Genomic DNA, 15310 nt, shown 5'->3' on the forward strand with positions numbered 1-15310 from the left:
TTAATATTAGCTTACTATTACATTTCAGCTGGAACTCACGCAATACTAAAGTAGGTATCTGGAAAAGCCTCCAGTAGGAAAGGTCACATCACACCCATATACAAGAAAGGGAGCAAGGAGGACCTGGAGAACTACAGGCTGGTGAGTCTCACCTCTGTGCCTGGGAAGATAGTGGAACAGATCCTCTTGGACACATGCTTCATCACATGAGGAATGAGCATGTGATCTGAGACAGCCAGCATGGCTTCACCAGGGGAAGGTCATGCGTAACTAATCTGGTGGCCTTCTATGATGGAGTGATGGCATTGGTGGACAAGGGGAAGGTGACCGATGTCATTTACCTGGACTTGAGCAAGGCCTTTGACATGGTCCCCCACTACATCTTTATCTCCAAATTGGAAGGATGTGGATTTGATGGGTGGACCACTCAATGGATAAGGAATTGGTTGAAAGGCTGCAGACAGAGGGTGATGATTAGTGGTTCTATGTTCAGTTGGAGGCTGGTAATGAGTGGTGTGTCCCAGGGGTCTGTCTTGGGACCAGTGTTCTTCAACATCTTAATCAATGACATTGATGATGGAATTGAGTGACTCTTAGCAAGTTTGCTGATGACATCAAGCTGAATGGTGCGATTGACACAGTTGAAGGAAGGGATGCCATTCAGAGGAACCTCAAGAGACTTGAAAGGTGAACCTGGGTGAACTTAATGAGGTTCAACACAACAAAGTGCAAGGTTTTGCATTTGGGCCAGAGGAATCCCAGGCATCCATACAGACTGGAAGGAGCGGTCCTTGAGAGCAGCCCTGCAGAGAAGGAAGAGAAGGACCTGGGGGTTCTGATGGATGAAGAACTTAACATGAGCCAGCAATGTGCCCTTGCTGTTCGGAAGGCAAATGGTATCCTGGGCTCCATCAGAAGAGGGGTGGCCAGCAGGGATAGGGAGGTGATTGTCTCTCTCTGCTCTGGCCCTGTAAGGCCCTATCCGGAATACTGCATCCAGGTCTGAAGCCTCTAATATAAGAAAGACAGGGAGCTGTGGAAGAGGGTACAGAGGATGGCCACTCAGATGATCGGGGGCTGGAGCATCTCCTCTATGAAGACAGGCTGAGGGAGTTGGGCTTGTTCACTCTGGAGGAAAGAAGGCTGCAGGGTGACTCACTGCAGCCTTTCAGTACCTAAAGGAAGCCTACAAACAGGATGGTAGTCAATTCTATGAAAGGATAGATGACAGCAGGTCAAGGGGAAATGGTTTGAAGTTGAAGGAGGGAAAATTTAGGTTGGACGTCAAGGGCAAGTTCTTTACAGAGGGAGTGGTAAAGTGCTGAACAGGCAGCCTGGAGAGATTGTGGATGCCCTGTCTGTGGTGGTGTTCAAGGCCAGGTTGGATGGGATCCTGGGCATCCTGGCCTAGTATGAAATGTGGAGGTTGATGGCTTTTTTTTTGGTACAGATTCTAGATGCTAACTACATAGAAATAACACACGAGAAAACTAAGTTTAATCTCATCAACTACACTTCGAGATTTTTCACCTGTTTTTCAACTTTTTCCATATGAAAATTCAAGGTTAATTACTTATTACTTGTGCATTTCAACCTCTAGAATCTTTTTCAATACTCATTACCTGTTATGCGGATAGGCGTTTGTTTATCCTTATTGTTTAGTTACAGTAACAGATATTCATACATGGTGAAAACTTTCTAGGAGAAAGTAGGTAGAAAAGACAGACAATTTATATATAAGTAAGATGAAAAAATGTTTTAAATCAAAGCTTTAATTTGGTACATTACATTTCACATCTGGTGATTTAAAGGTTTGACTTTTTAAAATCCACAATAATTAGAAAAAAAAATCAGAAGCTTCTCCATACTAAATCAATCCTGCCATCCTGTTCTGTTGGGTATAACTAAAAAATTGTAAGATTAATTTGTTATGTATCTACTTTCACATGAGTGAAGATATTTTCTATGCCATGACAAAATTGTAAATTTTTAGAAAAACTTTGTTTGCTGAACATGAATGAATGTGCTGTCATGAAGTCAACCAGAAGAAATAGATTTACAAAGATTAGTTCAGAGCAATTCATGGAAATGAATGGGCCATCATTGAGCAACAAATTCATTTCTTTGTATGATTAGTATGTTTTATGCTTCAGAAGGAAAGTCCATTTTCAACTCATTATCTTATAATAGACCATGTGGCTACTAACACAAAAAAATTTCTACTCGTTTTTGCCTGATAGTGTATCTATTCACCTTTTTCAGCAGCTATCCTACTGCTTATTTTTTCTGACCTCAGTAGCTAAGCGATAAACTGTGAACAAGGAATTGTGAATGCTAAGTCTTGTAATTATTTTTGTAAAGCACAATTTAGACCTTGTATGTATTAAAACTGTTATTACAGTCCCACTGAATTCAAGGTAAATTTTCAGTCTTCCTAACATGTTCATATTTCATTTAATATTAGACTTTAATACATACTATTTCATTATAAAATCATGAGCAGACCAGTTTTATTTTACCCCAATGCGTATCCCAGCTCCCCATAAGCTTGAAGATTTCATTAATGACTGGATTGTTTTATAAGATTATAAAAGATAGAAAATTGTGCTCTGAAGTTATCAGAATTTCATCTCAAATTCTTTCTGTAATGTGCCAAATAAATGAAGAGGACCTTCTTAGTGTAAATGATAATTAGACTCAAAGTAATTTGAAATTATTTGCTTCTCTTAACTTGATCAGCTGCAACATAAAGAGCATAAAGACAGAGTCCTGTGAGTTTTAACTGTGAGTTAAAATTATGACAGATTTTACCTTGTGTAAAATTCCATTGAAACACTTGTGAAATTCACATCATTCGGTAGACTCATGATTGAGTCCTACGTCCAACTTTACTGACATCTTCTCATTAATTAAAGATAGTGGAAAGGAGGAATTTCAACTCTGAAACAAGAAAGAAAAAGTAAAATAAGTAAATACTGCAAAACTATTTTTTCCTATTCTTGTTCTGCCAATACCTTTGCAAAAAACAAAAACCACTTACAAAATAACAAATCTGACATACTTAAAAAGCTGTAAATGACAATGTTTACTTTATGCCAAGATTTTAATTACGTATTTGTATCGCTATTTTTGTGCATGACAACTCTTAACATATTGTGTTCTTTTAGGTAAGTGGTATGTTAACTCTCTTAAGCCTTCTTAAAGTTGTTATAAAACATTTCTGTAATTCCCAGAAGAGCGTTATTCTTTCACATGTAAAAAGAAAATATTGTTTATTTTGTGAGAAAAGAAAAAGAGAAAAATGTTATACTTTTTTTTTTTTTTTTTTTTTTTTTTTTTACATATTGCATGACAAGGCAATTTGCCCATGTCATTAAAATATTATTTCTGCATAGAATCTTAATTCCATTATGAGGCATTAATTAGATGTTGATTTAAACAATTAAGCATGAAAATGCCTTTATTGTCAGAGATGCTGCATCTGACCTGAAAGTTGTTAGGCTAATGATAAACAGAATGTTCTTATCAAATAGAGCTGGTATTTTGTTCTCAGAATTAAGAATTACCCTGCCAACTTCTAAATGAGGACTTCACATCCAGAAGTTTTCACATCCAGAAGTTTTGCCTTTTTTCTCACCCATTCAATTCCAGGAATGGGTGAGAAAATGTATTGTTACTTTTCTGACTGATGCTATTACTTATGATGTCCTAGCAATGTTCAGATGCAATGTAGCTTCTTGTGGAATACAGGAATCCCACTCTTCAGTTTTGTGGAGTTCTTCTTTAGCTTCAGACTACAGCTGCTAGGTATGTTAAAAATAATAATTATAAAAAACCTGCAATTGCTTCCCATGAAAGCGGGAAGAAATACACACAAATGTAAGAAGGGCTTAATGCGCAACCACAATACATAGAAGAAAATTCACGATTCTGAAAGCTGAATGAAGAACCATTAAACTTCATCGTGTCTTGTAGATATTGTACAAATGAAGTTAATGCACTAAGTAGGTTCTTAAATACATAGAAGAACAAGTCGTAATTGTGCTTTACAATTTGCTGTTATTCAAATGTACCAAAGGGGCCTATTATTCAGCTGTTAGTTAAGTCAAATTTTGCTATTCTTTCTGCAAAAGTAGGAACAAATGATCAAATAATAAAGAAGTTTACATGTTATTAGTAGATTTAATTATTTTTTTAAAAATCAGTGATTTAATTGTTATAAATACCTAAAGGGAGGTGGGAAGCATATGTATGCGGCTAGGCTCCTCTCAGTGGTGTGTAGCAATAGGACAAGGGTAATGGTCTTAAACTTAAACATAGGAAGTTCCGTACTAACATGTGGAAGAACCTCCTTACAGAAAGGGCAACAGAGCACTGGAACAGGTTGCCCGGAGAAGATGTGGAGTCTCCTTTCATGGTGATATTCAAGATCTATCTGGATGCCTACCTGTGTGACCCATTGTGGGGTTTTGCAGAAAAGTTGAACATGATGATCTCTAGAGGTTCCTTCCAACCCCTACAATTCTGTGCTCCCATGATCTCCATCCCCTTCGAACTCATGATTCCGTGATTATCATTGCCCCCAAGGATATGAAAACTCTTATTCTGTAAATGCTATTAAATAGTTATCTTTAGGATCACAGAATTGCAGAATTCTTTGGATTGAAATGACTATAAAGATTATCTGGTTCCAAATGCCCTTCTATGGGCAGCATGGTGGTACTCAAGATCAGTCTGCCTAGGGCTAACATCCAACCTGGCCTTGAATGCCTCCAGAGATGGGAGAACTGCAGCTTCTCTCAGCAACCCTTTCCACTGCCCCACCATCCTCATGGTGAAGAATTTCTTCCAAGAGTCTAATCTAAATCTGCTCTTTTTCGGTATACTGACTTTTAGTGTAAAGCCATTGCTCCTCATATTACCACTACACTGCCTGATAATGAGTGCCCATCCAGCTTTCCTGCAGGTTCCATTTTGGTACTGGAAGGGCTTTGGAGCCTGTCTGAACAGCCCCAGCTCTTTCAGGTTGTCTTCATCAGAGAAGTGCTCTAGCTCTTTGATCATCTCTTCGGCCCTTCTCTCCAACAGATCCTGCTCTCTCATGTTGAGAACCCCAGATCTTGATTCAGTACTCTAGGTGATGTCTCATGGGAGCCAAGTAGAGGGTGAAAAGTCAATTCAGTAGAGATAGACAATCTTCAATAATTGTTGAAGTTTAAAATAAAGTACAATTGTATTTTCTATTAAATTATAATTATATTAATTCAAGAAAGCTCATAGCACTTTCACAACACACGATTTTGTCTAATTTCAAGTATTTCATATGTTCATGGATCTATGTCATAAAACTGAAATTTTTCTTCTGCATTTGGTTATTCTCCACAAACAGTGGAGCAACCACAACACTAGACAATCTGGTCCAGTGCCTAAAGACACTCACTGTAAGAGATTTTTTCCATGTAGCTAACCTAAATCTACTATCTCTGAGCTTGAAGCCATTTCCCGTTGTTTTACTGCCACAGACCCTGCCTGTCTTCCCCCTTCTTTCCTGTAGCTCCTCTTTAGATACTGAAAGTCTACTATCAGGTCAGCCTTCTCTTTCAATTAATTGCTTTCATTTTTAACAGATTCATATTCTGGGAGAGTACTAAGAGGTACTAAATTTATTTTGTATTGTAATTACCATGTTCATTGTCTTTGTGTATTTTATTTTATTTTTTTACTTTTAAAGACTCCTCTGAAAAATATATTGAAGGTCTCGGGGAAGACTACAGTTACAGTTAACATTTTTATATAGCTGCCACAGTTCTTTATGGTGTATTATGCATCTGACCTTTACATAGCCCCTTTGGGATAATAATGCTGATAGACTTCAGATCTCTAGTACTCTGTAAAGGTGTGTTCTATACTCAGCTGAGCTGACAGATGAGTTTGTTACTTTACTCTTTCTCCTCCACCTACCTCTGCTGTAGCAGTTATTTTTCACTGATACAAGAAAATTTTGACAAACAGCTGTTAGTAAGAGGAAGGGAATGGTTTGGAGTTAAGGGCAAAATGCTTCCCAACCCCCACTGTATTTTGTCTCCCTGTAAGTAAGGTCAGGCATCTACAATATTTTTGGTTTTTGATACTTTAAATCTGTCTCAAACTGTATGTTTTCCTAGGTATTGTCTTTCAGCCAATAATGAAACTATTAGCCACTTTCAGATGTAATCCACAAATTTATGAGTGTATAAGTCACATGCCAAATATGGTTTAATGTTCAATGTGTATCCTTCAAAAGCAAGTACAGGGGAAATACTATAACTACAACTCTATTCCTGACTTAGATAATGAAAGAGGGTTAAGCTGCACTGAGTATGCAGATGGATTCCAGCAGGTTTGATTCCTTATGAAGATGGAAATTTGGATCCTAATCTGTCACCTACTTCTGTGATGTAGGTGTAAAACAAACCATTAACAACCCAAATGCTAGGACAAGCAACTACATGCAAAAAACATGCATTTAAATATAAATACACTAGGCTATCTGTAATAGAATCACTGACCTATTACTCCTCTCAAGTTTAACTTCTTGATCACCAGAAGGAAGTAATGAACCCTGAATAGAATAAGTTATTTAGTTGGCTCGTTATGATTTTATGGAGTTTTTTTTTTCTTCTCTCCTTAATGTTACTTTTCATTGTAAAAGAATCTGCAAACTTACTTAGTCAACCATCCTTCAGAAGACAAGCATACTGTTGTCGCCGTACAGCAGCAGCAAGAAATAATATTATTTCCAAGCTCAGCAAAAGAAAAACTTATATATTTTTATATTCTGTGGATAGGTCAACATGACCCTATGTAGGTTCATCTTTTAAGATTCTTTATTTGCTTATTATATAATAATGTAGCTGACTAACTCTATGTAGTATTGAAGAGTCTGAATTATTCCCTTTACAATCTTTTTTCCTTTCTACTTTTAATTTAGAAACTAGATTCTCAACTTCCTCATTTACGTAAGCTAAAGCTATGCAAAATGCTACGCAATTTGTTTGGAAAATGAGCACTGTAGCAATGTTGAAATAAACTGTTGTACTTACACAGAATAAACTATGAAAACATGGGCATATTAAATACTATTTAATAGGCATTCTCATCTGTTCGTACAGTATTTGTTTTTGCTTGGTGTTAATTTACCCACTAGTGAAAAAAACAGTAGTTTGCATAGCTTTTTGTTATATTTTGTTTTTTTGTGGAAAGAAAAAATAAAACAAAATGAATAAGATTGTAACATTAATCAAAACATATCCTACTAACATTATAAAAAAGTTATATCAGGAAATAAAAGTGGGCATTATGGTTAAACCGAACACCTTCCTGAAAATCTCAATTCTTAACTTTTGCTGTCCTGAGAGTGATGAAATGCCAACAGTGACACACATACTGCTTCAACAGACTGGATGGATGGGAGAAAGGGAGGGATGTCAAAAATAGGCAATAAAATCTTAAATATGAGAAAGGGAAAAATAAATAAATAAATTTGCCGTTGTCTTATTTCTGTCGTTTTTTTGTGCTAGCAGCATGATATGCAAATTTACTTGTTGCCATATAGGAAAACAACTTTGGCTAAGGCTATAAAACACTATGTTAAGAACTATTGATAAACAATTATTTTAAAGTATGCTTCTAACAGGATAAAAAAAATACAATTTCTCACAAGCAGTCTATTTTGATTCCTTTAATAATGGTCTGCAGAGCTTGGAATATTTGAATTTATGTTCAAAACTCAGTGGACTAAAATAAGTTGGTAACAAATCAATTTAGTTAGAAATCTACAACATAGAAGCCATTTGTCTCAAGGATTATAAGACTTGTAATTGAAAAAATATAGTAGTCATCTTACCATCCTTTTTGAAGCCATGCCTGGGAACAATTAAAATTAATAATCTGGTTTTTGGTAAAAGATTGAGTAAGATAGTTAACATGTATGGTGTACATTCATTTAAGCTAATTAATTTTTATTGACACAATATATCTGTTCCATCTATAGCTCATAGTGTTATGCAATAAACGTTACTTTCTGATCAATATGTACTTATTTAATAAGCAGTTTAGATATGGAGTCTTTTCATATTTTTGACTACACATAACAAAATTCTTAAAACGATATAATATTTTTGATGAACATACAATATACTCACCCCTTGGAAAAGAAGAAAAATAAGTTTTTTTTTTTTTTCCTGTGATGAGTCTTGATGTTTCTAATTTGTTCAGGAGGACTTTAATACCTTATAGCCATGATAACTAGACTGTAAGGAATTTTTTAATTACAGAATAGTGTTACATGAACAGATTTCTTCTCATTAGAAAACAATAAGATTTATTAATATTTCAACTGCATCTAAATTCGAGTATTGCCTACACACTGGAAATAAGTGATAAAGATTAGAAATGTGAAATAAACAGATAGGGGATAAAAAGAACAACTGGCCCTGTCCCACATCTGTTTACATAACCAAAAAGTTATTTTATTATCATCTGTTTTTGTAATGCAATTGTTTGTTTCTTTCATTTATGCTTTTGATTTCTTTTAGGACAATAGTAGAAGGAGATTATCTGTCTGAAAAGTCTTGAAACAGCATCATTTAAAAAAAAAAAAAAAAAAAGATTTGCTTTTGAAAAGAAATGCTTTTTTTCACTCATGACATCTTTTGTTGAGTGAAGATGAATTCATATACAGTTGAAAATTAAATATACAAGCCAGCATGGTAATACTGATGGTTTTTTCTCCAACCAGAATAAGATCATCTTGACTTCAGTCCCATCAGAAATAGTAAAAGGAAGAACAATTTTTTTTTCTTTTTTTACTTCAGCATGTCAGATTCACATAAAGAGCTGGATCCCTACAATCTTACCATGTTTCCAAGAACACCATGAAGATGGACTATTCTCCACAAATTCTTTTATTACTTTTATAGTTATCAACATTAAGTGATAATTATTTTAATCTATTAATAATTAATATAATTGTTAGTCTTACTACTTCTTGTGAAATAGTGGTTTAAAAAATGATGAAGTTAAAGTGTTTCTAATTATGCTATACCTAGATTTGTTGACTTAAATCATCATTTTATGACAGCATTGTAAATCAGTTTTCATCACAAAGAACTCATCAGAAATGAAGACCTACAGTACTATCTTACTAATTATCTAAACAGCTGTTCATATAGGTGTCTTATGGACAAAATGTATTTAACAAACAACAGTACAGTTTAAGTAGACTTCTTAAATGACCAGTTACATTATAATAGAACAGAAAAATTATAAACCTGAAATGACCTGACATTATGGCCAAATTGTCCTTTTGCGTTGTCTGCAGAAATGTAAAAGACTTTTTAACTAATTTTGGTGTTTTAAATTTAAATGTAGTTCTACAGAAACTAGAAGAATAGTAACTATTAAATATTTATACAAGGAACAGTTTAATCTTAAAGAAATGCAAAATTGGTTCTGTATACTCAGACACATTCATGAGAAGCTCAAATGGAAGATTCTGTCATTTATGCAAAGGATACATATTTATATACATGGACTATGGATGTATTTTTCTGAAACTTTAACTACCTACCAAATATATCCATCACCCAACATTTATGAAATAAGATATTTGAATTAAAAAGTAACATAAATATTAAAAAAATTAAAATTGCGAAGTGTCCAGAGAACTGGCAGACCTTAAAAAATATTGAAAGTGTAAGCACTGTCCTAATCTTCAGGAAAAATGATTCAAGAAACAGACTTGATAAATTCAAAAAAGTTTTGCAGTTCACAAAATCCAGAGTGTGGAACAGATGTCATGAAGTAGGTCATTTTGCTGAGTGTAAGATTAGAAGATCTATACCCACAGAATAAAGTAGGAAAAGGCTACCTCAGGATGAAGTGTTCTTGTTAAGAAATATTGAAAGAAAATGAAAATATTACATAACTGCATTAGCTGTAAAGGCAAAGGCCGACAAAAAAGCTCTTATCCTCATCCAAGTATTATTTAATATTCTAATTACAGGCTTAGGCTTCTTTTTCTTCTAAGTTAGCAGGCAGCGTCAAAAAAGAATTTAAAGGAAATGAATTAAAACAAGGGTTATTGATATCAAACTCAAGAAGACCTTGACATATTACACAATACATAAAAGAATAGATAAATATAAGTACAGTTGGTATCTATACTTACTTAGTGCTTTCAGTGTTGTTTTAATTGCATTTTCATTGATTACAGTGGAATCTGAGACAACAAACCTAAGCCTGAGTAGATGTAGACACATGCATGTATACAAGTGAAGTTAATTAAACAGCAACTAGTTCTTCATTCTGCTTATTTCTAAATGATCCACAAATCATTAGACACCATGTTTTAAGAAACAGCTTAAGCTTATAGTTTCCTCATTACAATTATTCTCATAGTTATGTAAAACTTAATTCAACTACATTAATTGATCAAATAAATAATACTACCTAAGAAGGTGAAAGAAATCCTTAACATTATATTAGAAATAAATGCAAGGTTAAGGGAAATAAACAGTTCTTCATCCATAAAAACAAGTATACATCAAGACTGGTTACCTAAGGATATATACCATCACTAGGTGAGGCTTACATTTCAGTTTTTTTATAATCATTCAATAAGAACACCTTAGACATAAACAATTCTTTCTTAGTCTCAAAGGGTGAACCAAATACCTTGATGTCTTATAAGGTTTATTCTTCATATTGCTAAGAAATAGATGTCTGAAGCTGTGTCACAGCTGCAATCTTTGACACTATCATCTCTAAAGCACTGTATTCTAATATGAAACATTTGAAGCTGTATTGCATATCCAGACACTGGAAGAAATGAACTTTATGGCAGTTGCACACTAACATGGGAAAATTTAAAGAGTTAGTGTAAGAATACTATCTCATCAAAATTACGAATGTAATTTATAAATACATTTTAATTATAGAAGGTAGAACTTACCACTGAAAAGAGGTATTTTTTAGTGCAGCAAATCACATAATCATAAATAAAAATAGAAGTCATGCAGGTATTATGAAAGAGTAAAAAAATATCCACTGGATAAAGTTTGTCAAAATTCACAATACCTCATCAGTTCTTCCCTCTTCAGTAAATTATTTATCACCAAATAAAGCCTGTGTAGCTCTCCTGTGAATATATCTATCAGAATGACTCTGTCACAAAGCATTCTAGAGATTATTAAGCAGTGACCTCATACAACACATTATTGATTTCAGATGGAAAGCTAATTCCTAACTATATAAAGGACAACAGCTGAGTACCTCAACTGTATGAAGTATGAGTACAACAAAAAAATTTCTTTTCTTGGCTATTGCACTTGATGGAGAGTAAATCTTGTTGAAATGTTCTATCATGTGTCAGTTTTTGTTTTTTTTTTTTTTGTTTTTTTTTGTTTGTTTGTTTGTTTGTTTTATTAAAGATGGTTCAGAAGCCTTTCTGCACAGAAAAATCCAAGTAATTTAAGTTATACCAAATTTTCTTTGTATTTATTTATTGCTACACAGTCTTTTAGCAATACAAAAACAGAAACACAAATTCAAGCAGTATTTAAGACAACTATGAAATATTTAGGCCAGAAGCAAGTACAAATCAATAATAGCTCAGAACATCTTCTGCCATTTTTTTTTTTCCAATAATTTCATGAATTTACTTTTCTATTGTTTTTTTAATCATTATAGAGATGATCTCACACCAAATCTTCATAAGACCTTCCAGCTTTGGTGGAGATAAGAGCTAAAGGCATTCAACAACTGTCAGGATATACTTATGTAAGTGTTGGTAGTTAAAACCAGAATTAAATTCACAGGCATTTGATTAGGCTAAGGGATGCTAATGCCAGTCAGACATTGTCCATACTAAGAATATAAAAAAAAATCCTGTATCCATTGAATTTAATGAAATCGAGACTTTATCTCTAGGACCAGAATTTCCTGCAACTTCCTCGTGATTTGTTTAGATGAAGTTAACCTACCTGTATTTCTCATCTACTATCAATACATACTCAAAGCGAACTGAAAAAAGATCATGCACATAGTGTTCTGACATAATTGGTATTAAACTTGTCTTTTAAGACACAGCCAATAACTGCTATTTGTACTGCTGTGAAAAACCCTGCGCCCCATAATGAATGCATTTTAGAGATATATATAACAACAGGTGTGACAGTATAAAAATGCAGGATAAGATAATCAACATCTATGTATGATATCTCTGTTCGGAACACAGGTACTACCACAGAATATTTTCCTGCACTAGAACAAATAGCGAAATAACAATCACACAGCCAGAAGAAAAAAAGACATTCATCATGGAGAACAGTACTGGCCTCTATAAGCTAAAATAAGATAACAGCAAGCAGATAAGTAGTCTTGAATGACTCCTAGGTTTTTGTCAAAAAGGCATTTCTGTGACAAAATTTGGAAACTGCTGAAAAAATCTCCTCAAATCCTGATTTGAAAAAGTCAAGTACCTTTTCACATCCTTGTGCAGAGTTCATCTGCCATCTGCAGTATATTTTAAAGTACACTGAAGTACTTTATGTACTCATTCCATACATGCTCTGATCACGTGGATCAGCTACAGATTCTGCCACGACCACATCAAGTAGAGATTAACATGGCTATTTTTCTAGCATCTCTGAATGGATATTCACATGCTGCAGAATTTTTTAACATAGGACAGTTTATTGTCTGGAAGACAAGTAAAAAAAAAAAAATCAGTACATCTATTTTTGATCAAAGAAACTTGTCTCCCTGATACGCTATATAAAGAGTATTAAAAAATACATATTATTTAAGTTTCTCAAGATATTAATGCAGATGAAGGCTGGTATATATGCAGGTTGCAAAATCTGTTAACAGCGACATGGGTAAAAGAGTTATTAGAGGAGAAAGATAATGGTAAAAACTATATTCAGAGAAGACGTAATATTTAATGAGAGTCAACCCACTATGCTATGATAGAATTCATTTTATTTCATTTTTCCTTTATTTTCACTTCTTTCAAAAAGCAGGTCTAAGAAGTTTTATATGTTTAGCAGTAACTTCTGTATTCTTTGCTAACTTTATATGCAAGTGAGAATGCAATGAAGGTTTTGTACAACTATGTAAGATGATATATTTTTTTTAATTCCACTTTTGTCTGTTTTGGATTTGCAGACCTACTAAATTATTTATTTATACCCAAAATATCAATGCTCCTACTGATCTTAAGATCAACATTGTCCTTCCTAACAGTCTTGGCAAATGAAGGCAGAGAAAACCCCTTGCCTATGGTCTCTTCACTACGCTCCATTTGGAACTGGATGAGAAATTTTTTATCTGAGTCAAAGAAACCACTTCAGGAACTTGAGAAATTGGAAAATGGAATTTGAGAAATATTACTTATTCATAAAGTATAGTCAGAAACAACGGCATGAAAGACAAGCTGGATTTTGAAAATCATTGTTGTTTCAGAGCATCTTCTGGTAGTATTTCTAATACCCAGATTTTCACAGATTGAGCCAATAGAGGACTATCAACAACTTTCCTGATATAGTGTTGAGGAGACAAAGAAAGCAGGTGGAACATGTTCAGCCCCCAATATTCTGTTACTACCAGTAACTTCCTCTCCTTCATCTTCATCCCCATAAGAAGAGTGCCCTAAAAAAGGTATTTTTGAAGAGGTTCTGTGATGAATCTCATTTTGAGTGAAAAGACTTCAACAACTCAGTGACAATACAGCATCCAGCTTGAGCTGGATAGAGAGAGAATTCAAAGACTCCAAACGATGTTATTTAAGAGCAGTCTCATCAATCTTAGAAACTTCAAGTGCCTTAAAGAGCAATTCCATTCACCTTTTTCATCCCCAAACACATATGTATCAGACTTTGCTTGATGGTCTCATTCTTTTATAGGTCTTGGGAGTTCTCAAAATATAGAGAATGAGAATACATTGGAAGACAGTGAGGTAGAATAGAGAAGTTTCTCTTCAAACACTAATCAGTGTTGGAAATTTTGTGGTTATTCAGTGAAAACTCTCCTCCTCCCCCATATCCACTTTGAAAGCAATGCTTCCACTTGAGTTGCTTTCTCTGGATTCTTATGCCATCTTCTTCTCCCAGGTAACCAGTCATTTCTCATAAGTTGGTTGAGTTTAAAAAAAAAAAAAAAAAAAAAAAAAAAAAATTGTTTTTTAATTTTAAAAAAAATAATTATAAAATTTTTTTTTTTTAAAAAAAAAAAAAAAAAAAAAAAAAAAAAGCTGTCCTTTCATTGGAAATATAACTATTACATACTTTTTCTTTTGTACAAGAATACTTGTAGACTAAGAAGTTTTGTGCACAGTCATTGTAACATCTAACTCTCATTGGAAGTTGCACTTGGTAGCATCATTATTTATTCCATTCTAATTTCCCTGGTTATTAAAGTTCAATTAAAAAAAATAACAAATTGCAGAAAATTATCATGTAAAAGTCAAAAAATACAGCAGAAATTCATTTTCTTATTTTAGGAAACATTAAAGTTTGGTACACATGTAAGCTCTCACATGAAAATTCCTCAAGTTTAGCAAATAAACCATTTACATTTATGAATTAAAAAAGTCATAGTGGACATTAATACACTTTGTGTAAAAAATATCCGTTCCCCGTGTCGCATTCTTTTCCTAATGCTATGTTTCTCATATATCACTACAAGTATACTTTTTCCCCCACTTACAAGAACTGTGGTTTTCTCATCTTGCCTTTTCTACACTGAAATGAATTTCTTCAAATTAAAGTTTTAAGATGTCATTAAGTTGTTTCATAAAAATCAAACATCAAAAGCATGAAGAACAAAGACTCAGTTAATTTGAGATAAAACACTTAAACTGTATTTGTGAGACATTGTCTCTTGACTTTTGAAAAGAAGAAAGAGAACAAAGATAAAACTGGATAAATAAAACAATAAGACACCAACAGATAAGTGAGGGCAGATAAAATTGAAATAGAGAATAAGACCTGAAAGAATGGAACTGATATTTTAGGACACTTGCAAAGACATGAAGAATCTCATCAATTATTATTAACAGTAAGAGATGTGCTACATATAAAACAAACACTGTAAGAATAATCACAACCATTTACTTTTTTTTTTTTTTTTTTTTTTTTCATTATTTACATTTCTTTGTGCTTCCTATTCTTTGTATTAAGAAAAATTGATTATCCTAATCTTTATTTTACAGCATAGGATTGCACTCCAGCTCCTTGAAGATTTAATGCGCGCACACACTGCTTATTGA

Source organism: Centrocercus urophasianus, unplaced genomic scaffold, assembly GCF_019232065.1.
Source record: "Centrocercus urophasianus isolate 14NV4802_14NV808 unplaced genomic scaffold, USGS_Curo_1.0 seq_13, whole genome shotgun sequence".
In the NCBI taxonomy this organism is placed as follows: Eukaryota; Metazoa; Chordata; class Aves; order Galliformes; family Phasianidae; genus Centrocercus; species Centrocercus urophasianus.